This window comes from Hemitrygon akajei, unplaced genomic scaffold, assembly GCF_048418815.1.
Source record: "Hemitrygon akajei unplaced genomic scaffold, sHemAka1.3 Scf000048, whole genome shotgun sequence".
Classification (NCBI taxonomy): Eukaryota; Metazoa; Chordata; class Chondrichthyes; order Myliobatiformes; family Dasyatidae; genus Hemitrygon; species Hemitrygon akajei.
This window is the reverse complement of record NW_027331934.1, coordinates 6,402,408-6,410,166: the sequence shown is the minus strand read 5'-3', so window position 1 is coordinate 6,410,166 and position 7,759 is coordinate 6,402,408. Positions and strand designations below refer to the sequence as shown.

Here is a 7,759-nt window from a genome sequence, read left to right as displayed (position 1 = left end):
TTCGGGCCGAGACCCTTCGTCCTGACGTCCACCAGCATTTTGTGTGTTGTTCTCCAGCTTTTTACCTCTTTCCCCAATCAGATCTTCCCTTCTCCAGACAACAACACACACAAAATGCCGGTGGGACACAGCGGGCCGGGCAGTATCGATAAGGAGAAGCACTGTCGACACTTCGGGCCGAGACCCTTCGTCCTGACGTCCACCAGCATTTTGTGTGTTGTTCTTCAGCTTTTTACCTCTTTCCCCAATCAGATCTTCCCTTCTCCAGACAACAACACACACAAAATGCCGGTGGGACACAGCGGGCCAGCCAGCATCAATAAGCAGAAGCACTGTCGACACTTCGGGCCGAGACCCTTCGTCCTGACGTCCATTCTCCAGATAACAACACACACAAAATGTCGGTGGAACACAGCGGGCCGGGCAGCATCGATAAGGAGAAGCGCTGTCAACATTTCGGGCCGAGACCCTTCGTCAGTTTGAATTTCCAGCATCTGCAGATTTCCTCGTGTATGAGACGTCAGCATTCATTTTGTATGGACTACAAAATTAAATGCTGAGGCTTAATATAATCAGACAGCACATCGGGGATAATGAGCAATTTCGATCACCTTATCTAAGGAAGGATGCACGGCCATTGGAAAGGTGCCCGGGAAAGCACACGGCAATTATCCCGAAATTAAAGGGTTAACGTGCGGGAAGCGTTTGATAAATGTTGGGTGATATCACTAAAAATTACAGAATATTGAGAGACTTTGAGAGTGTGGATGTGGTGGAAATAATTCACATAGTGGGGAAAGTCTAGGATCAGACGGCACTGCCTCAGAATACAAGGGCTTCCCTTTAGAAGAAAGATGAGGAGAAATTTCTGCCATCTCAGTGGTGAGTCTGTGGAACCCATTGCTATGGACGGCAGCAGAGGCGGAGTCATTGGCTGTTTATAAAGCTAAAGTTGGTAGTTTTCTGATCAGTCAGGGTGTCAAAGGTTACGGCAGAAGGCAGGAAAATGGGGGTTGAGGGAAATAATAAAGCAGAGCATGCAACAGTAAGCACCCCCCCCCCCGCCACGTTTCAGGAAAAAGCATCAGCGCCCACCACCCACCAAATAAGCAATAGCAAAGTCCCCAAAGAGAGATGTGCCCAAAGGTGAGAGAGCTTTACCGGATATGTACTGGGCCGAACCCACCACAGACTGTAGGAACTCACATTCAAAGGCATTGAATGAAGCCATGCCGAATTTCCGCAAACTCCTAAGAAAACAGAGGCGCCGTCGTGCTTTCTTAACAATTGCACGTGATGGGTCCAGGACAGATCCCTGAAATAGTTGCACCCACAAATTTAAAGTTGCTGACCCTCTCTCGTCCTCCGAAGAGGACTGGCTCATGGACCTCTGGTTTCTCCTTCCTTTTGACTTACTTGCATGGAGTGAGACGTGGGGCAGGGTGGAAGTTGCAGACAAAGCTGATGCAATTGTCAAGCTCAGCACGACTGCAGGAAGTGGCAGCAATGCATTGGTCGACGTAGCGGTGGGAGCGTTGGGGTGCATTACCGGGGAAGGTTTGGTACATGGACTGTTTTACGAAAATGCAGACGTATCTGGGTCCTATGCGAGTTCCATGGATACCCATTGAACTTAGAGTAAGTGGGAGGAGCTGGAGGACAAACTGTTGAGGTGAGGACCGGTTCTGCCAGACGGAGGATGGTGGTGACGAGGGGAATTGTTTTTTATTTTTTGTGAAATAAGTGGAGAGCTTTAAGGCCCTTTTGATGGGGGGAACTGGACATCCATAGAGAAAATCAGACGGTCACGGCCAGCGAATATTAGTCAGTTCATGGAGAGCACTGAGAAGCCCCAAGGAATTGTTTATGAAAGTGCTTTCAGAAATACTGCAAAGACTAGACACATACTATTATAGGTTGCTTACAACGAAGACGAGGCATTACGTTTTCCCCGAGGGTGGTGTACCCGATTAATCCCCACTCGGAATTGAGACAACCATGTTGCAGGGAGTGAGAGACAGAATGGAACCGAATCCGCCAGTTTGGCAAAACGACCGTGACAGGACTCGAATCTGTAATCTTCTGATGACTTCCAATCAAGCACCGAAGTCAGACGCCTTATCCATTAGGCCACACGGTCCTATTGCAGGAGAAATGTCAGGGGGGAAATGAGGAACTTGCTGACTGCTGCAAGTAGTTTCCCACGTGTAGACTGATTTCCCAACCGAGCAGGCAGTGTTTTCATCCCAGGTGAACATTCAGCCATTGTTTTCAATATCTCTACATTCATTCTGGCTTTGGGCTCTTCATTTAAATTCAATTATCTCTTTCTGTCACACAGAAAGGAATTCTCAAAAGCACACGTCACTGACTTTAGCGGCGGCGTTATACTCTGGGATTGGAATCCCAATTAGGATTGCATAAGCAGGGCCAGGAGTGAGTGGACGATCAGGGTCGATGCCATTCATTTGACAATTCCTGGGGAGCGGTTGTCAATGGTACCCAGCACAAAAAGTCTACCAGCCAGAAGGGGAACGGAAGAGGAAGGGAGAAACGGAGAGAGATGGAGAGATACAGGGGTGGTGGGAGGGGAGGGAGGGGGAGAGGGAGAGAGAGAGAGAGAGAGAGAGAGAGAGAGAGAGAGAGAGAGAGAGAGAGAGAGAGAGAGAGAGAGAGAGAGAGAGAGAGAGAGAGAGAGAGAGATGACCTCGGATGAGTTAGGGAAACGAAATCGCAGGTTAGCTCTCTGGGGTTTACAGAAGATCCCGTTTGAGTTGGTCTGTCGGTCTGTCATTCTCCAGCTATTGCTTCCCATTGATGTATCTCCCTCTCCGTGTAGGTGGAGGTGTCTGAAAGCTACTGCCTGGTCTCTACAAGATAGGCGATAGTCCGCCACATTAAAACAGCAACCCCTTTGCTTGCTGTTCGATGGTACATTGAGAGTGTGGAAGGTGGAAAGTGCGTTCGGAGAGAATCAAATTCGACGAGAAGTAAGTGATGTAATGTAGAGCCGGATAATGTCTCGTCGGCAGGTAGAGATGAAAACGTCCGGGGAGGCAGAGAGTTAGATCGGGTTGTCCAAGAATTAGAGGAGGATTTCGAGACGGGAGAAGTGATTATCAGTGCGGGGTTGAAAATTCGTTCAGAAAAGGTAGGGTCGGAAACGGAGGTCAATGTGAAGTACATATCACCTCCCAAACATCAGCTCGTCCCGAAAGTTTGAGAAGCTTCAACGCGTTGTGTATGTAAGTTTTTGTAGAAGTACATCACAGACGCGACACATAACATTATATGTTGCGTATAATGAAGACGTGATATTTCGCTCCGTTTCCCAGCAGGGCGGAGTAATCTGGTTAATCCCCGTGCGTGCAGTTGTTTCACATGAGGCAAATGTGCTGCAGAGAGTGGGTGACAGAACGGAACCAAAACAGTCAGGTTGGTAAAACGACCGTGATCGGACTCGAACCTGCAATCTTCTGATGACTTCGAATTCAGACGCCTTACCCATTAGGCCACACGATCGTCTTCTGCAAGAAATGCGAAACGTGCGAATTGCCGTCAGGCATTTCCGCGCGATGACTCATCTGCTGACCGATCTAAACGTAATTTTAAAACGCAGTGTTTTCATCCCAGATGAACATTCGACTACTGTTGTTAATATCACTAAATTTTGCAACTTTCGTTTAAATGTAATATTCTGTTTCACTGTTTCTCTTACCAAAAAAAGCCATCCGTAAAGACGCACGCCACAGACTTTTGAGGCGGTCTTATATTCTGGGATTGGAATAAACGAAAATGGTCCAATAAAATGAATTCGTCATTGATAGAGAGGCGTGCTGTCTTCTTCTATATTTCAGCCAGCACTTGCAGACGCCAGAACCGACCGGCCTGCGTTTGTGTCGGTGAAGGTTAGGACATTGGGATCTGCTGCCTCAGGCAGTGCTCGGTGCGCTTCAGTGTTTCTCTAGTTTAGTAGCTATCGGATTCTTACAATTGCCAATACACGAAAAGCAGTTTATTTTGGAGCCGGATGAGAATTAACTATAATATCCGTTTTCTTGAAGTCAGACAACATGATAAATAAGCCACTAGACGTATATTTACTTCGATACAGTGCTATCTCACTGTACAGCTCGAAACACGCTGTTTCTCGGAGTTACAGAGCACTGAATCGATCAATCTGGCATAGCACGGCGGTAGCGGCTGAAATGCCAGTAATAGCTAGTTCTGTTTTTGCTGTGGTTAGCATCTATCTCCGTAAGCCTTCCTTCCCCATGTCCATGAATTCCATAAGCATTACAGGCAAACTAAATAGAGGTGGAATCTGAAAACAAATGTGTAGAACATAAGCGGAGATTTTACGTGCTGTGAAGAAATTCATAACTTTGGAACAGAAGAGACAGAAGAACAGACGATGTGGCCTAGAGGTTAAGGCGATGGACTGCTAATCCATTGTGCTCTGCGCGCGTGGGTTCGAATCCCACCCTCGTCGCGACCTCTTTATCTGAGGAACCATCGGTTGGAAAACATCCAGATCTACAGTGTTTACCAGATAGTTTGTTTTGTGAGTCATGAAAAATAATGTTCACAATTAGAACTTGTCTCCAAATTTGCCCATAAAACAATAGCATTAGGAAAGGAATTAGACCGTTGGGACCATCGGGAATGGCTGATACATTATCCCTCTCAACCCCAATCTCCTACCTTCTCCTCGTCACACGTGACCCTCTTACTGATTATGGAACTGTCAATCACCTCTTTTAATACATCGATTGACGGCCTCCACGGCTATCTGTGGCAATAAATTCCACAAATTCCTAGCCATTTGGCTACAGAAGTCATTCCTTATCTCTGTTCTAAATGGGCGTCCTTATATTCTGGGGTTGCTTCCTCTCTTCTTATACTTCTCCACGACCAGCAGCATCCTCTCTATGTCCACTATACCCAGGCCTTTCAATAATCGACAATTTTCAATGGCATCAGCGCGTCATTCTTCGAAACTACAGAGAGTACAAACTCATTAAACGCTCTTCATATTTCACCTTGAAATTCCCGGGATCATTCTCGCGAACGTCCTCTGGACCGCTTCCAATGCCAACATATTCGCTTTTGCATCAGGGAGCCAAACTGTTCACTATATTCCAACTGCGGTCTGACCAATGCCTTATAAAGATTCAGCATTACATCCTTCCTCCAAGGAGGAATACACTGGATGAGTGTAAATTGCATTGAGCGATGGGCGGAATTAAGCTGAAAGTCATCACTGTTGTTGAAATGGGCACTCGGGAGGCAGTCACGCACGGAGTTAAGATGGCCGGGGTCACCTACTTTAAAGAAGCTGGCAAGGAGGTACAAGGAGGGAGTGATACAAGAGTGGGAGTGACAACCCGAGTTAAAATGGCCGACAGGGTGGGTATGATTAATTGAAAATGATCACCATGGAGCCAGTTGCGTGTTGATTAAAATAGGAGCCAGGGATGGATTAAAGCCAGAATATAAAATTATCAGTGGGGAGGGAGTGACTCGTCGACATAACATTGTCACCAGGGAGGGAATGACTCGTGGACCCGGGAGGGAGGGATACACTGTCAGCAAAGTGGAGGCCAGGAACGGAGTGTCAAACTGACAAGTCAGAAGTAATGGCGGGCCTACCGGAAATAGTCCCTGTCTCCTTTGTTATAATGGCCGACACGGAGGAAGAGACGGGCAGTCTTAAAGCAGCCAACAGGTAGGGAGAGACCCACCGGTATAAAATGGCCAAACGGATGGAGTGGCACATTAATGGGCCGATTTAAATTGTTGACTGGGAGAGAGTGACGGACTGACCTAAAATGGCCGCTGATTCGCTTACATTTGTTGACGGGGCGAAAGTTCCTGTCAGAAAATGGAGACCAACGTGGATAATCCAATGGCAGAACGGGGAGGAGTGAAAGGACGGTTAGGTAGTGGAATTATAGGACAGTGAGGAGAGCGATAGTGGTGAGGGTGGGTGAGTGACTTATTCAATAGTTGAAGATGGGTGGGTGGTGAGAGTGCCTGCTTCCGAGATCAGCCGCTGACTAGCATAAGATGGACGGGAGCAAATGGGAGAGGGAGGGAACGAGGGGATAATGGAGAGTGAGGAGTCGGTGACGCGTTCAGGATGGATGGGACGGAGAGCTGAGCACCTGATCCCCTCCATGTTATTATTCCCTTTCCCCCTTTCTTCAGTGAGTCACTGCCCCACCCTCACTGTCCCGTCACTCCTCACTCCGTCCCTTTACTCCTGAAACACTCGGCTCTCTGACCATTCCCTATCCTCTCTATCGCCGCCAAATTGTCCTGGCTGGTGCCCAGCGAGTTGCTCAATGACGGAGGGAGGTTGCGGGTGGGGGAGCGAAAGTTCCCATCACAAAATATTCCCTATCCAGGATGAGGTACCGCCAGAGAGAGGGCGAGCGGCTGGGGAGGAAAATGACGGGACTGATGGAACGAGTAGGACAGTGGATGACAGAGGGATGTAGAGTTGGGAGAGAGGTGTGAAAGTTGGCAACACGCAATGTCAGTCAACCAGCGAAAGATGTACAACATCGAGGTGGTGCGTGGATCGAGGGGCGTGGGAGGGTGGAGTTTTGCAAGTGACAGGCGCGGAGGAAAGTGACGACGGTGAACGTGAGGGAGTGACTCACCTATTGGTGGAGAGGTGGTTGAGAGGGTCGGCACTTCTTGTCACAAAATGGCTGCTTGCAAAAGTTTAGGCGGACAGCTGTGAGAGAGGAGGGCTATGGAAAGGGGAGTGGGGATGGGCTAGTTGGGATTGAATCAACAGGGAGAGGAATGTGCGGACGGTGAAAGTCTTTCTAAGATAGTAGGAGAATCCAGCCCAAATTGGCCGTCAGCCAGGATGAGATGGAAAGTGATAGAGAGCTTAGCGAGTGGACAGAGAGTGGACAGAGTGGACAGAGAGTGGAATTCTTCAGGAGTAACGGGACGCAGTGATGAGTGACAGGACAGTGAGCGTGGGCAAGTGTCTCACTCAAAGGAGGACAAAGGCAATAATGGGGTGGAGGGAATCAGGAGTGACGGGACGGTGAGGTGGGGCAGTGACTAAGTAAGGGGGAATGGCAGTGGGGTGAAGCTACGGTCAGATTTCCATCACAAAATGACCGCTGGCTGAGAATACGATGCACGACGAGTAAAGCCGAGCCGATGGTGACGGGACGGCGAGGGCGGAGTGGTGAACTCACAGCATGGTTGGATCTGGGGTGCGCAAGGGGAGGAAGGTGGTTACGAGGAGAGACCAGAATCCTTAACCGGTCTCCGAACCCCGCCCTACTATTTGGCTGCCCTTCTCACGCCGTTTGCCTCAACTGCATCAGACTGTACGGTGGAGTGGGAGGGGATCGTCAGAGAGGCACGAGTGAAGGCGTGTATTCTGGAGAAGATGGAGACGAGGTCTGTAGTTCCGGACTGGTTGGCATGGGTGACGACAATCCACGGCAGGGAGACGCGGAACGGTCAGAGATTGCAGAGCAGAGTGGTGAAAAGGAAGGGGTGGAGAGAGGGGACAAGATGAGTACAACCATCATCACCCGGTGTCAGCCATCACCCCACCTCTCTCCCCCTTTCTCGCTTCCTCTCCACCGTCTCCTCCCCTCACCCCTTTCTTCACCACACCTCTCAGTTTTTTCTCTCCCTTTCTATCATCCCCTCTCTCTTCCATCTCTCTCCACATCACTCATTTGCATCTCTGCCCTCTTTCTCTCATCTCTCCCCACAC

At 49.0% G+C, this 7,759-nt stretch overlaps 1 non-coding gene across 1 annotated transcript; it reads left to right on the top strand.

Annotated features, from left to right (window-relative positions):
* The first annotated feature begins 4,410 nt into the window (after positions 1 to 4,410).
* Positions 4,411 to 4,492, top strand: trnas-gcu (transfer RNA serine (anticodon GCU)). The gene has a single exon. It is a non-coding gene; the product is annotated as a tRNA-Ser (tRNA).
* The last annotated feature ends 3,267 nt before the right edge of the window (positions 4,493 to 7,759 follow it).